Genomic DNA, 18,414 nt, shown 5'->3' with positions numbered 1-18,414 from the left:
AAATTATCGTGTCGAAACCCCCTTTAAGTAGCTGTCCACTAGTGGCTACTATAAAGAAACGTTAAGTGTAAAATACGAGTAATATGTTTCAAAACTAACTATATGATACAAAAATACTCCAAAAGCCGTACAAAACCTGTAGTTGATTTGCCTTTTTATCAGGTTATTAGATCACATGTTGTGTACATTTCCGCATAGTTCTCTGTTAATTCTTCACTTCTCTTATTTCACAGACCAAATGTAAAGATTTTATCTTACATTTTAGTAACACTTTCATTAGTATTTGACAGCGAGAAAGGGAAATTTCTCACAACTATCCAAAGGATAATACAACACAGTTTATAGCATAGAATAATCTAATAAAATAGTGATCTATTTTGTCATTTTCCCTCTAATATTATACCGAAGCAACGTATCTGAATTGTCTTTGTTAGTGACAAGTAGAAAGGTTATTTAAGTAGTCTATTATAAAAATGGAAACATCTTAGATTGCCTGAAAAATTGGGAGGATCATCTTAACAGGATGCCTAGAACACGGATCCTTAAAGCCATCATGCAATATCACCCACGTGGCAAAAGATTTTTGGGTCGTCCAAGAAAGAGGTGGCTTGAGAACACCAGTGTTTCATTCAGATCGTAACATTTCTTCAAAGACTAATACGCGGAAGGATGATGATGATGATTAAAACGGAAGATTTTATGGCATACTTAAAATCTAAGTTTATATCTTCCCGATCTAGGTAATATTTATTTTAATAAATGAAGAGTCCACTGCAAGAATGATGGATGTCACTTTCTTGTCGAAAATGAACCAAGACTGTCAATGCATAGCTTAAGACATATAGAATGTATATAGAGAGTTATGTGGCATTAACACTGATAGTCATTGTCCAGTAATGATCGGAAAATCACACTTAAGCTTTGAGCGCTAAGCATTTCAAACTTTCAATTGCTTCTCCTGAAAAACGTATTCCAAATGACATCCATCATTCTTGCAGTGGACTCTTCACATTTAAGCTACTTTTAACTTCATAATTATTCCTATATTTTAATAATTATATTGTGTTTTGGGTAATTTTATTGAATTTTCGTTGTGTTCTATTTAGTACAAAATAGTTATTTGTATGTACTGCCCTCGAACACGAGCTCGCTCAAACGGTATGCCCTACGTCCCTTATATGTATTTGTTTTGTATTGTATGTAGCAATAAATAATAAAACTAATAGCCTACTAATAGGCTTAATATATTGTAGTTTACATTGCCAGTTACATTTTTCTAAGTCACTTACCCTTTATTCTATATAAACTTTTATAACTTTTAAAGATGGTTTCGACCATGTGTGGAAAGTTAACATTTTAGGAAGAAATATTCGTCTTCAAAATTAAATTGATCTAAATAATAAATATCTTATTTATATTTTAACTGAAAATTATTTAGCACATATTTTCATGATATTGAACTAGTCATTAAAAAGTTATATGGTTTCCGAGTGGGATAGTAATGAAAACTAACTCGTAGGGACCTACGTATAATTCATATTTCTCACTTAGACAAGTCAAAAAATAAAAAAATAGTATTGTCTCACGATTCCAACAAAGTTTCTGTACTAATTTTCACTCCGATATAATATTCAACTTTTTAATTGATATTTAATACACCATGAAATGTAATTGAAATTGTTTAACCGTTAAAGTAATGTACACAAATTCATATTATCAAATTAGCGTTTACTTGTATAAGACTAAAATTTCTTAAGATGTGTAAATTCTAAACGCAGTGCCAAAGTCACAAATTAGGTAAAATAATCATTTAAATTGTGTTTTATAATTTTCCTCTAATCTTAGAAACCTCGCGTATATTGATTAAAAATGATGTCAGAAGTCTAACACGTGTAATTATATTTCAATGTGTAAATATTGTACATATCTATGGTTTGATGAACTTCATTAGTTTTGTAATAATTATTGTATAATGAAATTTAGTTACTCCGAGTATATTTAGAGCATATTACTTACACGATAAGAATTTTTTATTTCTGGAACCATTTCATAGTCAACAAAAAAGTAGCTACCATTATTGTTCAATATCATTCTCATCTTTAATTATCCATTCACTTAATTATTTATTAATAACTGGTATCTAAGCCGGTCTTTATTTCATCGTCCTTAGCAACCTAAACAATGGCTTTATTCACAGTACTGGATTAAAAGTGAATTAAAAACTTTTTCCATGACAACCAACATATTAGCAATCATAAAATCCATATATACATTCATTCATTTATACCTTTTTCACAAACAACATATTACAAAGAAAATGCGTACAATTTAAAATTAAATTTAGATACCAGTAATGAAATTTAGATACCAGCAATGGATAAAATATTGTACATCACACGAGAAGAAACAGATTTTATGCGTTCGCACATAAAATCTAATTTTACTCTCTTATACTATATATATATATATATATATATATATATATATATATATATATATATACATACATAATACTATACTATATACTATGAATTTTGTTATTAAGCTATTTATTTATTTATTTATTTATTTATTTATTTATTTAAATTTCACTTAATCGTATCTATACATATTGTTATTATTATTATTATTATTATTATTATTATCATTATCATTACATGTGGAAATAGATAACAATGCTGTAATATCAGGAATCATTAATTTAAGTGAAGGAAATATTTTAGTAAATAAAATTAATTACGTTTATCCAACTTCGTAATTAAAGAATCAGAGTTCTATCCGGAATTCAATCATATCATAACGCTATATGCATGGATTATCAAATTTGTCCACTTACCTTCTAAATTATAAGGCTCATTTGCAGAATGTTTCTTTTCGTTTTAATTGATGCGAGTAAATATTCCTAGTAATCAAAATCATAAAACTCCCCAGTCTTTTTTACATTAAATATAGCGCTAAAATAGTTATTTATGCAATAAGTGGATAATCTTGATGATTATGGCATGAGTGAATGTTTGTAGCACAAACGATAATGAGTGCAACAATTTTCACGTGTGTCATAATAAGATTATCCACGAGTTGGATACAACACTTCATGACACCTTAGCGTTATAAATTGTATGAAAAAAAATTGTGGAAGAAATTCAATTCGGGATCCATAGCTGACAAATTGTCTTCATATGTTCGTATCGATTAGTTGTACCTGGCATTGACATTGAGTAAAGAGTAATGGATGACCTTGCAGGTATGTTCCAAATGTTCCTTTATTTTGTTAATATAGTTTCTCCGAACCACAGAACTGTTTTATATGATATTACAAAAGTGAGACAAAATTGTTAAAGATTGGAAGTAAATGATACGTTACTTTCTGTCCTGCATTTCATTTCTTGTTACATCTCGCGTAGAAGCGATAACCAAGGTAGCAAGCGTTCCGGTATTATGTCATAACAAATACGTCATTGCTTTTATCGGCACGTGTGCTATAACAAGCCAATTATGCACGATTTTCGATGTAACTTGTTTATAATGCTAGGATGGCATAAATATAATTTCTTTTTAGATTTATTATTATTATTATTATTATTATTATTATTATTATTATTATTATTATTATTCTACTTGGCACGTTCCTTTCTGTAAATGCGGTATTTTCTACCATAAATAATTTTCATAAAAATTAAATCGTTCTCGGTGGCCTAGTGATTAACATGCTTACCATTTTATTAAATATTCTCCGGTTCAAACCCGGCCGAAATAAACACAGATTTAATATGAACAAAAATGTTCAGCATAGTTCTCTCCGAAAGGAAAATACAACTGAAAGGTCCCGTGTTGTAAATATATAGGACGACGGAGTTAAATTAGATGGCTCCAGGGAAAATCCACCGGTTATTTTTCGTCCAATCAAAATTTTGAGGTTGGAAAATGAGCTCGTATGAGTGACTAATTACTAGTCGGTTTAGCTACTCCACCTGTAATTCATACCGGACATTAAAATACTGTTCAGTTATCAGTATGAAAATAAAAAATTCTATATGAAATTAATTTATTATGTTTTGGAAACAATTTAGAAATTTGTTAAATATTAATTACATTTCGCGATTTAAAATATATTTTAAACATACGAGTATCATATATTTAAAATTGATTTCTATATATATAGACAGTTAGCAATATTAGGTATAAACGAAATTCCCTCTTTGTTTTGACCTTAATGTTTTATGTATAAAGAGACTGGGGATGTTTTTATCAATGTTTCTGTCACTTGTATCTTTATCAACCAGACTTCACAATTAATTATTCTCAAATGACTAATTCTAATTCAAGGAAATATCTGTGTCAATGAATGATTATAACTAATTAACGAAAATGGTTAAAAAGGAGACAATAAAACACAGGTATTTACTTCTGTAAGTTGAAAGAATATATACCGGTGTGTAAATATTTTAAGTGTATATATAGTGGTATGGCGTAAGTTTCTTTTTCGATATTTATGATGTACATTTTAAACAAAGTTACATAAACTTATATTCATTTTTCGAACACTGTCTTTCCACTTTTTAGTCAATTTTATTTTTTGTAGATAGCTATATAAGAATCGCGTACAAGTTTTGAATCATAAATAAAACGTCTTCAATGTTATTGACATTCTTGAAGATAATATAAATTATTTTGTGCGAGATCGTGCGTATTTGCTTGCTTTCCGCACAAAACCAATATGCGGTAAGTGTGAAATACCACATTCAGTATTCCCAACGTAACACACATAACAATTTCCCTCTTCTTACCGCTTAAGCGCCATATTCATTTTACTGCTTTAGGCTTTTAAAATATTATTTTTAGAGACGTTTAACATAGTAATAATTATAAATTGGAAACTTACCACTGCAATTTCACCTAAATTGCACTGTTAATTATTGTTTTTAAATACTTGCAAAAATTAAGTAAACTCTACAACACCACAAAAGTTACTGCATTTGTAATGCAAGTAACATTAAGGAAGCCTTGAAAAAAATCAAAAAGATTCCAGATGCCGATGTTATTACTGCAATATGTTATATAAATAATATTGTTAAAATATTAAAATGAAAAATAAATCATTACATAATCTTACCGTTTGTTTTAAGTTCGCATTTATAGACTGGGGAAAAAAAAGACAGACGTATATCACGGCCTGCTGGAATATAGTAAACACAGAAAACATTTTATAGCAACAATGTTGAAGATAGATATATTTGTTTTCCAAAGTTGCCGTCATTGAACAGAAACCAAGATGGAGATTTCATTGCAACTAATTAGAAATTCCTCTTTCAGGTATTTAATAAACGATCTTCGCACAAAATAATGTACGATACACGAGCGGTATGTTTGTTTTCATGTTCTCGGAAATTAAAAAAGCTCAACTACGTTTCGCTTTTTCAATCTTTTCCTCGAACATGAAAACGTCAACATACCGCTCTTGTAACGCATATTACTATTAACTGTATAATAAGCACACATTTAAGAATTGCTAAAGTTTTCTTCAAATGTGCGTAGTAATTGTAACGTAAAATGAAATTTATTTAGAAATTATAATTTAAATTACAAGGATAAAACATCACCACATAATTTAAAGTAAAATTATTGAGAAAAAATATAAAATATCTTATGTTTTTTATTACATTCTGTTGTTAATACCTTGTACATTCTACGTGTATACATTAAGAACGAAATATCATCTTAAAGACATTGTTTTGAAATAAAAATAAACTAATTAAGGAGCTTATGTGTATATACGCAATGTATTACATTAGCATTAAAGGTTATTATTGTCTGTAACATACGTCTCCTACTGTAAGACTATGTAAATGGGTTTCCTAATGATATTGTACCTAACTCACTGTGGTGAAACTGCTTGACTCGCTGTCGAAGGAGGACACACAGCATGCTCTTTGTGATGAAGCACTCTATCTCACCTCACACGTCCTCTCTAGTTCCTTTGAGGACATGAGAGACAATCTGTGACATTACACCGCACGTTAGAGGGTGGCATTCCCCCACTCAAAACATAATTAATAAGCATACACACTCCAGCACACTCTGTATTCTGTGTAACTGATACAACATGAAAGAGGCAGCAATAGTTATCTCGTTTTGTGCGATGTGAATGCTTAGTTTCATGTATTTGAATTATGCAGAACAGCATTATAATTGCATCAATAAATTCTCTGATAGTGCATAAAATGAACACCTTTTTAAATTTTTAATCCTCCATTTAATGCAACTGATTTTTTAGTTCATTCTAATTGATTTTATTTTCACAGGGGCAAAGTGTTTTTATACTGGGTGTTCATTTCAAAGTGTGTCATGACGTCACTGTTGTGAGTCAGCGATTTAAAGCGAGTTTCAGCTTTTATGTCAGAGAAGTTGCCTATTAATCAAGGCGTTCAATCTGAACTTGAGAACGTGTACGGTATTACTTGAACGACGTAGCAACAGATGGCGATCTGTACTCTCTGTGTGCTACCATAACCTCTTTCGAACTGTGTTTTGCGCGGCCAAGTCGTACGCAGAGTATTTGTTATCATAGGTTGCGTACGGCAACATTCCACAATACAAATCAAATGCTCCGTGCCCATATTGACAGTCGAAGATAATGTCAACAAATACGTAAGAAATCGTCTCCCCATATCCCGACAGTAAGAAAAAACTCCATGTTTCCAAACAGTTCACATTCCTGCCACTACCGGCGTTACCGTACATATCAGTAAGTACTCTTCAGAATGAACGCCGTACTTGCTATGCACCTTCTCTGACCATAGGTAATACACCTCTGCGAAAGTGTAGGAAGATTGAATTCTCTAGGCTCATCGACTAGCCATATGACGGCATACAGCAAACCATGACACACTTTGAACTGAACACCCAGTATAGGTTTTTACCAAATGTTTAAGGACACCCCTTCATAAGTGGTGTTTCACCCCTGTCCTTATACTGATTGTTTATTTCACCCCTGTCCTTATACTGATTGTTTAGTTTTAGATTTTGTGTACGCAGTAATGCCCTTATGAACAAATAACATTTGAGATCTAGTCGTCTTCGGTAACTCATTAATTACTAATTTATGCTTAACAGTGGAACGGGGTTCACGGTTCAAATCCGGCCAAGACCAATTCGTTTCAGCTGCAGTGAATATCTCCCTTTCGATGTCTCCCTTTCATCAATTCTTGGTAGGAAGGCTAAAATAACTGTGTTTCTAAATGAGAGGAGAGACCCAGACAAAGTTTTCGATTATTTTTCGCTAATGTTAAAATAGAATTCTGGAGGTGGCACAAAGATTCCTTATCGATGCGCATGGGTTTGTATTTTTCCGATTACAAATAATCAGTTTTATATTTTCTTTTTACTTATTTTATGGTACTTCAATTAGTTCAGTTAATACGTTAATATTTTATGACTGTAAACTCTTAAATATGCGAGAAAGTATTTAAATCAAAATTTATTGATAAATACAGCCAATAATTAAAATAAACGTACAGGTTGAAATAGATACGTATGACGAAATAAAAAAACAACATTAATAATAATAATAATAATAATAATAATAATAATAATAATAACTTATTAAAATAAATAGCCTGCCTCCGCAGAATTGGCTTTACCACCTCACACAAAGGAAAATTCATTTATTCCCTTTTGTTGTTTATAAAATACGTGTACAATTAAATATTCTGATATTATGTTACTCCACACAGAGTCTGATTATAGAACAACCAGAGACGATAACACTTGGACAATTACTCTGAGAAACTATTTTATTTTCATAGTTTTAATGTAAAAATATGTGAACATTATTGTAACACTTAATCTAGAATATTTATACAGTAAGTATGTAGTTGTCCCGCGCCGTGGCGTCGTGGTCTAAGGCATCCTGCCTAGGACTCGCGCTACGGAATGCGCGCTGGTTCGAGTCCTAATGGGGGAAAAATTTTCTCATGAAATTTCGGTCAGTGTATGGGACTGGTGCCCACCCAGCATCGTGATGCACTTGGGTAGCTACTATAGGTAGCGAAATCCGGTTGCGAATACCAGCTATAACACCTGGGGGGATCATCGTGCTAACCACATGATACCTCCATTTTGGTTGGATGATCGTCCACCTCTGCTTCGGCATGTGGACGTGAGGCCAGCAGCCGGCTGGTCGGTCTAGGCCCTTCACGGGCTGTAGTGCCACGGATTTTTTTTGTATGTAGTTAAATATTTGGTTTGGTCTCCTCTTTCCATAAATTATATTTTTATTTACACATTTTCATAACATAGTTAAGTTGATAAAAATAATAATCTCAACTTTAGTACCGTATATCAGACAATGTTAAATAATGTAGTTCTATTTTTATTTCATACATAATAAACACTAGGGATGGGACATTCGAATCATAAATCCTCGAATCCTGTAAATCTTGAAAAAGATTCGAGATTCGAATATTTAAATCTTCGCCCTTTTTTCGTCATTCGAATCTTTCGAATCCTAACCTAAAAAAAACTGTTCAAACTTCGGAAAGATTAGTTTTAACTCGTCCACACCTGTGGAGTAACGGTTAGCGCGTCTGGCCGCGAAACCAGGTGGCCCGAGTTCGATTCCCGATCGGGGCAAGTTACTTGGTTGAGGTTTTTTCCGGGGTTTTCCCTCAACCCAATATGAGCAAATGCTGGGTAACTTTCGGTGCTGGACCCCGGACTCAGTTCACCGGCATTATCACTTTCATCCCATTCAGACGCTAAATAACCTAAGATGTTGATAAAGCGTCGTAAAATAACCTAACAAAAAAGTTTTAACTCCATCGATAGAAGAGTTCACTGGGAGAAAAAGGGCGCTTGTTTCAGATTCGGTGGTACCGGGATCACCAATATCACCTTTTGGTGGTCCTGGGTGACACACTATTTTCAGTATGCCATCTAGCGGAATCTTTCAGAAGGATTCGAGAGATTCGGGGGTATGGAAGGTGAAGAATCTTATAGGATTGGAATCCAGATTCGAGAAAATTTAGGATTCATCCCACCACTATTAAATATTAATGATCGTGAAGCAGATAACTATTGTTACCTCTTTAACTTCCACAACAGTATTTTGTTACGATGTAGCATTCCTCTATTATTCATTGTTGGTTTTATTGCAGTAAAATTAACTGCACTTTTCAATTGTTTCATCCTTATACAGGAGTATTGGCGACGTTGGAATGTAAAAACACACAAAAATTAGTGACTATAAAAACACACAACCATTGGTGAATAAATACATTAGGCAGAGTCCTTTAGGAATGGTGGGTTTAAACGAGAACGAAAAAAATGTGTTTCTAGTCGCATTAGTTTTCAGTTTTCTAACTCTCTCTCTTTGAAGATGAAGACATCCAAGATTATTATATTCGTCAAGAGAAGAGGGAAAATTTTGATGGATATTTTTGCTACTCTGGAGGTTAATATTGGAAAGTTAAAAGAACATGTTACGGCATGATTAATTTTCAGCAACCACGTATGAAAGTATTGTAAACATCTTTGTCTCGTAGCTTGAAGATTGTTATTTAATTTTACTCGATTTGTTATTCTGCATCAGTAGCTCGTATAGTGGATCTATGAGAAAACGAAGACAACCTCTTTAAGCACAGAGCAGAGAATTTTGTGCGTAGCAAGAGAAAAACACCACTTCACGAGACTAGCATTGTGTTATGCTGGGGTGATTGTGTTCCGCCTGGCGATGGTGTATCTGTGTGTCTGTGTGTGTCTGCGGTATGCCGCATAGCCTCTCGCTCGAACCCACGATTTCCTTTCACCCAATTCGTCACTAATTTCCAAATGTTGCAAATGACATTTAATCTCCATACAAGAATGCCACATAGCAACCTTATGCAAGTTTGGTTTATCTGGTTGACTTTCTTACTTTTGTTGTATGGCATGAAGTCATGTTAAATGTCACTTACGACATTTTGGCTCAAAGTCGACAATATATTGCTAGCTCTTTCTCTCTCACGAGAGTGCCTAGTACTCTCAAATAACAGCAAAGACATGAGGTGTATTGTCTAAGCCGAAATTAGTTTACTATATAGCACTAGCATCGACTTGAATTATTCATGAATGAGATTTTTCATTTAACTCTATACAAACGGCATGGCATAGGCTCATTTTTTGTCTCTCGGCAGTGAAACAAAAAGTAATATGTAAATTTATTAATTTAAAAACGTACAAAGAATGAAATTTATGGAAGTTAATTGTGAACTGGGACTGCCCACGTTTAGAGAATTTGTGAATCTGCCTTGTTGAAGTCTATAGTCATACGTTTACCACTAAAACTATGACAATTCTATCATTTTATAAGTATTTATGTTTAATTATGTTTCATTTTCCTTTCTTGATGTTTTTACAAACCGACATTGTTAAAGTGTGTTCTTTGAAGTCTGAAGAAATATGGTTTATGCTGTTGTTAGATTTCACTTCAAATTCTTAATGCTTATACTTACTGAAATTGTTTAAATATCTTCTGTTAAATCTTAAATAATACGTCTACCTTGATTATTAACATTATACTATTTTGTAAGTGATCATATTTATATTCAATTAATTTCACTTCCCAAAAATCTTACTGTTAATATTTACGGATATTGCTAACGCTTCTTCTATAAGGTCAGAAGAAATTCGCTTACTTTAATGTAGTGAAAAGTATGCCATTTCTAAAGCAGTCACATTTGTGTTAATTAATCTTGACTGCTTCGATTTCTTAATAATATACATGCAGAAGTTGTTAAAAATCTTCTGTGAAATCAGAAATAATACTTTTATTCCAGAAGATTGAAATTATTACGTTTTTATACAGTAGGTTAATTATTATGTTCAATTATGCTTTACGTAATATAACGTTCATTTTTCTGTACATAGTAAATCTCTACTAAAATACCTCTGTTCTTAAACATACTTTTCTTTGACAAAAGGGTTAGATCTAAATCGCTTCCATGGATTTACTTTCCTGTACATATTATTGTTTAAAAACTAATAAAGTTATATAAGCTTTCTGTATTAAAATGAAAATTCATGCATTCATATTTCTTATTAAAGTTCAAAAATCTTACTCTACTATAAGATAATAGTAAAAAATTAAAACATTTAAATTGCTGTTATACTTTTGACATAGAAGTTTGTATTTTGTGACTTCTTTTCCATATAAAAATTATATGAGGAGCCTAATATCAAAGACGGACAAGAGCCATTATTATTATTTGTCAGTAGAGCCACATTTTTGTTTCAATATGTTAACTTCTAGTATAAGGTATGAAAAATATTTTGTGTCATATTGGTAATTTTATTAACAAAATAATTCAGATCTTCACTTTAAAATATTAGTTTAAATCACTTTAAAACATACCTAAGAATGACATTGTCTAATTTTGAAAGTAAGATTAGGTCTAACTTCAGTTCGTTTTTTTTTTTAAGCAAACAAAGATGCAAGTGTCCGTTTTTGAAACTCAGAGCCCAGGATCAGGATAATGGTGAGACAATCCTATGGAAGTCATTATTTTATTCTAAAACAAATATTTAACTGCAACACTTAGGAAATTAAATTTAGAACGTTATTTCTATACAATTTCTTAGTTCTTATTTTTTTGCAATTCTGCACAGATAACTTGTGGTTCATATAAAGGGTCTTCAAAACAGCCACGTTCATTACGAATGTCTACATTTGTATCAGAATTCTGAATTGCAGTATTACATCAAGACAGGGGTTTTTCTTCCACTCACTTCCGAAGTGTTTACTAATAACATCTGAACAACGGCAAGTTTTTCTGGGTTTACTTTGACCCCTATTTTCATTGGTAAAGGATTCATTCCCAATCATTTTTCTTTAGCACGTTTCCATTACTCGGGGTTAAATTTACATTTTCTAGCCAGTTAACCCTTAACTTGGCAAAGCTTTATTTCTCACACTACTTTATTAAACCTCGTCGGACCACAAAGAAAATAACTATCGCAATGTCCATATTTTTATGTGTTGTACAATATTATAGTATTGTGAAATTTTAATTTTCCTACCAATTTTTTTTCTATTGTTCTATTAAAATTATAGCATATAGCCTATTAATCTGTTGTATCCTATAGAATACATTGTCAATTTAAGGGTTAAGTCGTACTCACCAACGTATTGCGCTCCAAAATCCTAATATTTTAATAAAATTTCAAAATAAGAGGGAACGTAATCATTGAAACATCCAAAGTCGCCACAATGTAAACATCAACTGACTAAGCTATTTCCAGCAATCTGATTGCTGAAATGGTCATGTCCGCATTTTAAACAAACTATTCATAGAGGTGTCCGATTATGAAAGGAACAACATATTTTAACGTTAACAAAACCATGTAAATAACCATTTCCTAAAGTAAGTGGACCACAGATTTGGAAAGAACTCGCAGAATACTAGAAGAATCGAAAAAAAATGTTATGTTTTATTTAACGACGCTCGCAACTGCAGAGGTTATATCAGCGTCGCCGGATGTGCCGAAATTTTGTCCCGCAGGAGTTCTTTTACATGCCAGTAAATCTACTGACATGAGCCTGTCGCATTTAAGCACACTTAAATGCCATCGACCTGGCCCGGGATCGAACCCGCAACCTTGGGCATAGAAAGCCAGCGCTTTACCAACTTGCCAACCAGGTCGACAGAAGAATCGATCTTTAACTAAATTTCGATCGTATGTCCGTCTTTGATACTAGATACCCCATATGAATAGTACTAAATTCCTATCTAAATCAAGTAACAATACGTCTTTATAGTAGACTCTAGTATATTTTGTAGGGAATAATAATAATAATAATAATAATAATAATAGTAATAGTAATAATAATAATAATAATAATAATAATAATAATAATAATAATAATAATAATAGGATTTAAGAAAACTCCCTTAAATATTACATAAATCATATTCTAACTCAGAACTTTTCATCCTCCACTGCCGTTAGACTCATATCATTTACAAAATTAATTAATATTAATAATAAGTATATTTTATTCATATTCGGAACAACTTAGAGTCATTGTTTTAATATTTATAAAGATAATATTTTATTCCAAAAGTAGCAAAGTATTGCATTTTCTCAGTAGTTTGTATAACGCTTCTATTTCTTTGTCGGATAAATTACATGTAGTAAATTTTATTACAGCATCTCCCGGACTGCAAACACTGATCAGATAAGATATAAAGTTCTGAGAGCCTTGAAGTATATAGCAGCTTGTTATGATAGACCGGCTGACTTCTCTTGCGATATTCGGCTTTTTAATACGCCCGCCCGCCCTGCAGGCTACTCTCACGACGTGAAGCAGAACTAGCTAGCAGATATTGCACTCAAGGACTGGCCACTTCATTCGAGTTCAAAACTCGGTTATTGGATTTCATTCAAGAGCCTTCACTTCCAGTAACTTATGACGTGGAAGTTCAACTTCATCATTAAAATTCTTAGACCGACTTCATTTTCATCCCGATTCAAAATTCGAAGTATTGAGTTGCATCAAGCACTTATTAGTATTACATTAAACATTAAAATTCTAGTATTTTTAATTATCAATTTAATTACTAACATAAGGTTATTTACAGTTTGCTTTCATATATTAAACGTTGCAATAATAATAGAAGGAACGCTTTAAAATAGAATATGAAAAATCAGCTCGGAAACATAAACATAACTAATTCCAGCCACGCACCGATGTGGCTCAGGTAGAAGGCGCGTTTGTTCACTGATTTGAAGCTAATCTCGTGCATGGGTTCAATACTCGCTTGCGCTTATTACTTGATTTTCCCCAAATTTAAGGCGAATGTTACATAATTACATGACGAATTTCGGTCTCATCTCGACAAATACCATCTTGCTATTATCAATTCCATCAGCTGTAAGTGCTGGTAACGTAGTAGTTAAAACAGTGCCGTGGAATAATGGACTAAAAGCACAGATTCCTAAAGACGGAGGAGGCGGACTGATCAATCTACGCAAAAAGTGACAATATTTTAGTAAGGATTATGCTGCTAGAGGCCAACAAGATTGTGACGGACACTACGATTATAACGGCGACTACGATTATGACGGGGACTACGATTATAACGACGACTACGATTATAACGGGACTACGATTATGACGGGGACTACGATTATAACGACGACTACGATTATAGCGGGACTACGATTATGACGGGACTACGATTATAACGGGACTACGATTATGACGGGGACTACGATTATAACGACGACTACGATTATAACGGGACTACGATTATGACGGGGACTACGATTATAACGACGACTACGATTATAACGGGACTACGATTATGACGGGGACTACGATTATAACGGGGACTACGATTATGACGGGGACTACGATTATGACGGTGAATACGATTATAACGGCGACTACGACTATAACGGGGACTACGATTATAACGGCGGCTACGATTATGACGGGGACTACGATTATAACGGCGGCTACGATTATGACGGGAACTACGAATATAACGGCGACTACGATTATAACGGCTACTACGATTATGACGGCTACTACGATTATGACGGCGACTACGATTACGGCAACTACTACTATTACGGCTACTACTACGTTTACTGTGACTACTACTATTACGGTGACTATTACTATTACGGCGACTACTACTATTACGGCGACTACTACTATTACAGTGACTACTACTATTACGGTGACTACTACTATTACGGCTACCATTACGATTACGGTGACTACTACTATTACGGCGGCTACTACTATTACGGCGGCTACTACTATTACGGCTACTATTACGATTACGGCGACTACTACTATTACGGCTACTATTACGATTACGGTGACTACTACTATTACGGTGACTACTACTATTACGGCTACTATTACGATTATAGTGACTACTACTATTACGGCGACTATTACGATTACGGTGACTACTACTATTACGGCGACTATTACGATTACGGTGACTACTACTATTACGGCTACTATTACGATTACGGTGACTACTACTATTACGGCGGCTACTACGATTACCGCTACTATTACGATTACGGTGACTACTACTATTACGGCTACTATTACGATTACGGTGACTACTACTATTACGGCGGCTACTACTATTACCGCTACTATTACGATTACGGTGACTACTACTATTACGACTACTATTACGATTACGGTGACTACTACTATTACGGCGGCTACTACTATTACCGCTACTATTACGATTACGGTGACTACTACTATTACGACTACTATTACGATTACGGTGACTACTACTATTACGGCGACTATTACGATTACGGTGACTACTACTATTACGGCTACTATTACGATTACGGTGACTACTACTATTACGGCGGCTACTACGATTACCGCTACTATTACGATTACGGTGACTACTACTATTACGGCTACTATTACGATTACGGTGACTACTACTATTACGGCGGCTACTACTATTACCGCTACTATTACGATTACGGTGACTACTACTATTACGACTACTATTACGATTACGGTGACTACTACTATTACGGCGGCTACTACTATTACCGCTACTATTACGATTACGGTGACTACTACTATTACGGCTACTATTACGATTACGGTGACTACTACTATTACGGCGGCTACTACTATTACCGCTACTATTACGATTACGGTGACTACTACTATTACGACTACTATTACGATTACGGTGACTACTACTATTACGGCGGCTACTCCGATTACGGTGACTACTACTATTACGGCTACTATTACGATTACGGTGACTACTACTATTACGGCGACTACTACTATTACGGTGACTACTACGATCACGGCTACTATTGCGATTACGGTGACTACTACTATTACGGTGACTACTACTGTTACGGCTACTATTACGATTACGGTGACTACTACTATTACGGTGACTACTACTGTTACGGCTACTATTGCGATTACGGTGACTACTACTATTACGGTGACTACTACTGTTACGGCTACTATTACGATTACGGTGACTACTACTATTACGGTGACTACTACTATTACGGCGGCTACTACGATTACGGCGAATACTACTATTACGGCTACTATTACGATTACGGTGACTACTACTATTACGGCTACTATTACGATTACGGTGACTACTACTTTTACGGCGGCTACTACGATTACAGCGACTACTACTATTACCGGTGATTACTGCGATTACGGCGACTACTACTATTACAGCGACTGTACGTTTACGGCGACTACTTTGATTCTGACGATTACAATTATGACGTCGACTGCTATTATGAAACTACTGCGATTATGACGACTGAAGTATTATGGCGACTAAGATTATGAGGGCAACTATGATTACGAGGACTCTTTTGATTATGACGACTGCTGTTAATCTGACTGCGATAGTGACGACTATTTTGATTATGACGACTGCAATTTTGACAGCGACTTGTGATTACGACTACTGCTTTATTATTAGGATCTACTATTGTGATTATGACTACTGCTTTGATTATGGACTGCTTTGATTGTGACTACTTTCATTATGACTACTGCTTTGTGACTAGCCTGTTACTTTGATTATAACGACTGCGATTATGACGACTGTGTTTGTTATTCAGTCAACTCTCCGAAGACAGGTCTGAACCTCACAAGTGATACCAACAAGGCAGCACTTATGAGGCAACTAGGCCAGGAGATAATAGGGTAGGGTGACCAGTTCCTTTCCCCCTGTGTTTATTATTAGTTGATTATATATAAGGCGCCGTGTCAGCTACTATTTTACGTAGCGGCGATGTAATCGATGATAGCGAGATGGTATTGGAAGAGATGAGGCCGACTTTTTGCCTTACGCTTTGGGAAAACCTCGGAAAAAGTCCAGCCAGGTAATTAACTCAAGCTGAATTCGAAACCGCGCCTGAGCTCAGCCTCAGATCAGCAGACACGCTACTGCCTGAGCGACTGTGCCTTGACTGTGATAATAACGACGACTGGAATTATAATGACTTATATTATTGTGACTGTGACTGTGACGTTATGTCTATAATAATTATGTCGGTAACTTACTACGACGAATACGATTATGACGATTAGACGATTGTGTTAGCAACTGGAGTTATGACGACTATGAAGATTATGACGGTAATGAATATTATGACATCTGCGATCATGACGGCGATTAGTCTATGTTTATGAAAGGACACTACGCTGACTACCACAATTTGGTATAATGTAGACTACGATAATTATTATAACAATTATTACGATGGCTACGACATTTGTAACATTGACAATGCTGATTTTTGTTCATCAGTTCATTTATGTAATGCTAAAAATAAAAATAATGTTATGATTACTATTTCAGTATTTAAATTTAAGGGGTTAGGTACAGCTTATCCCCCAGCAGTAAAATTTTGGAAATATTTAACATTTTTTTCCTCCATTACTGTATCTTGTACAATAATGAAAATTAGTTTGTGTAAAACTCTGCCCTTCTGATATATGGAAATAATATTTTTACGACTTAAAAAAAATTATTTATATTTTTTTTTTTTTCAAAATTCAAAATGGTGGCAGATTACTGTGCAGTGTTGAAGCTTTTCGCACATAATTCAAAAACTATCCAACATTCCGTGATGAAATTTTTTGTGTTTATTTATGAATGTCATGTCTACAATATGATGCAAAATTACTTCTCTACTTTTGATAGATTGTCTGATAAAAATAAATTAATTTTAAAAATGATCAAATATCAGTATTTTTCTTCTAACACAGAATAAAATAAAATAATATTTATTAAGGAATGTAGTTGAAAGAGCATGATATTATAAACGTGAGATTCAGCAATAAAATAAAAGAGAGAGGCCATGAAAACGTTAACAAGTTTATGATTTATGAGGGAAACACTTCATCACTGCACAGTGAACTGACACCATTTTTTATTTTGAAAAAAAAAAATTTTAATCGTGAAAATATTTTTTTCGTATAGCAGATAGACAGTGTTTTACACATAAGTACCAATTTTCATCTTTGTACAAGATACAATAATGGAGGAAAAATGTTGAATATTTCCAAACTTTTACCGCTGTAAGCTGTACCTAACCCCTTAATAAAATTAGAGTACTTTATTTATCTCAGTTCCTCTGATTGAAGTTCTGGCTGATATGTACATCTATTATCGATTTATCAGACAGTACATCTCACTTGACGATATGTGTCAGAGGAATAACAATTATTGTTAATATACTTCTGAAATCTGACTAGTCAGCGATGTATGCAATGGAGGGCAAAGGAATTGGCCACCCTACCCCATTATCTCCTGGCGTAGTTGCCTCATAAGTGCTGCCTTATTGGTATCACTGGTCAGTTTCAGACCTGTCTTCGGA

At 33.8% G+C, this 18,414-nt stretch overlaps 1 protein-coding gene across 5 annotated transcripts in view; it reads left to right on the top strand.

Moving 5' to 3' along the window:
* The window catches only part of unc-13, a 762,035-nt gene that overhangs the window by 672,757 nt on the left and 70,864 nt on the right, over positions 1–18,414 (top strand). The window lies entirely within an intron of this gene.

The sequence above is a fragment of the Periplaneta americana genome, chromosome 17 (assembly GCF_040183065.1).
Source record: "Periplaneta americana isolate PAMFEO1 chromosome 17, P.americana_PAMFEO1_priV1, whole genome shotgun sequence".
NCBI lineage: Eukaryota > Metazoa > Arthropoda > Insecta > Blattodea > Blattidae > Periplaneta > Periplaneta americana.
The sequence above is the reverse complement of the archived record's forward strand: the minus strand, read 5'-3'. Positions and strand labels throughout refer to the sequence as shown.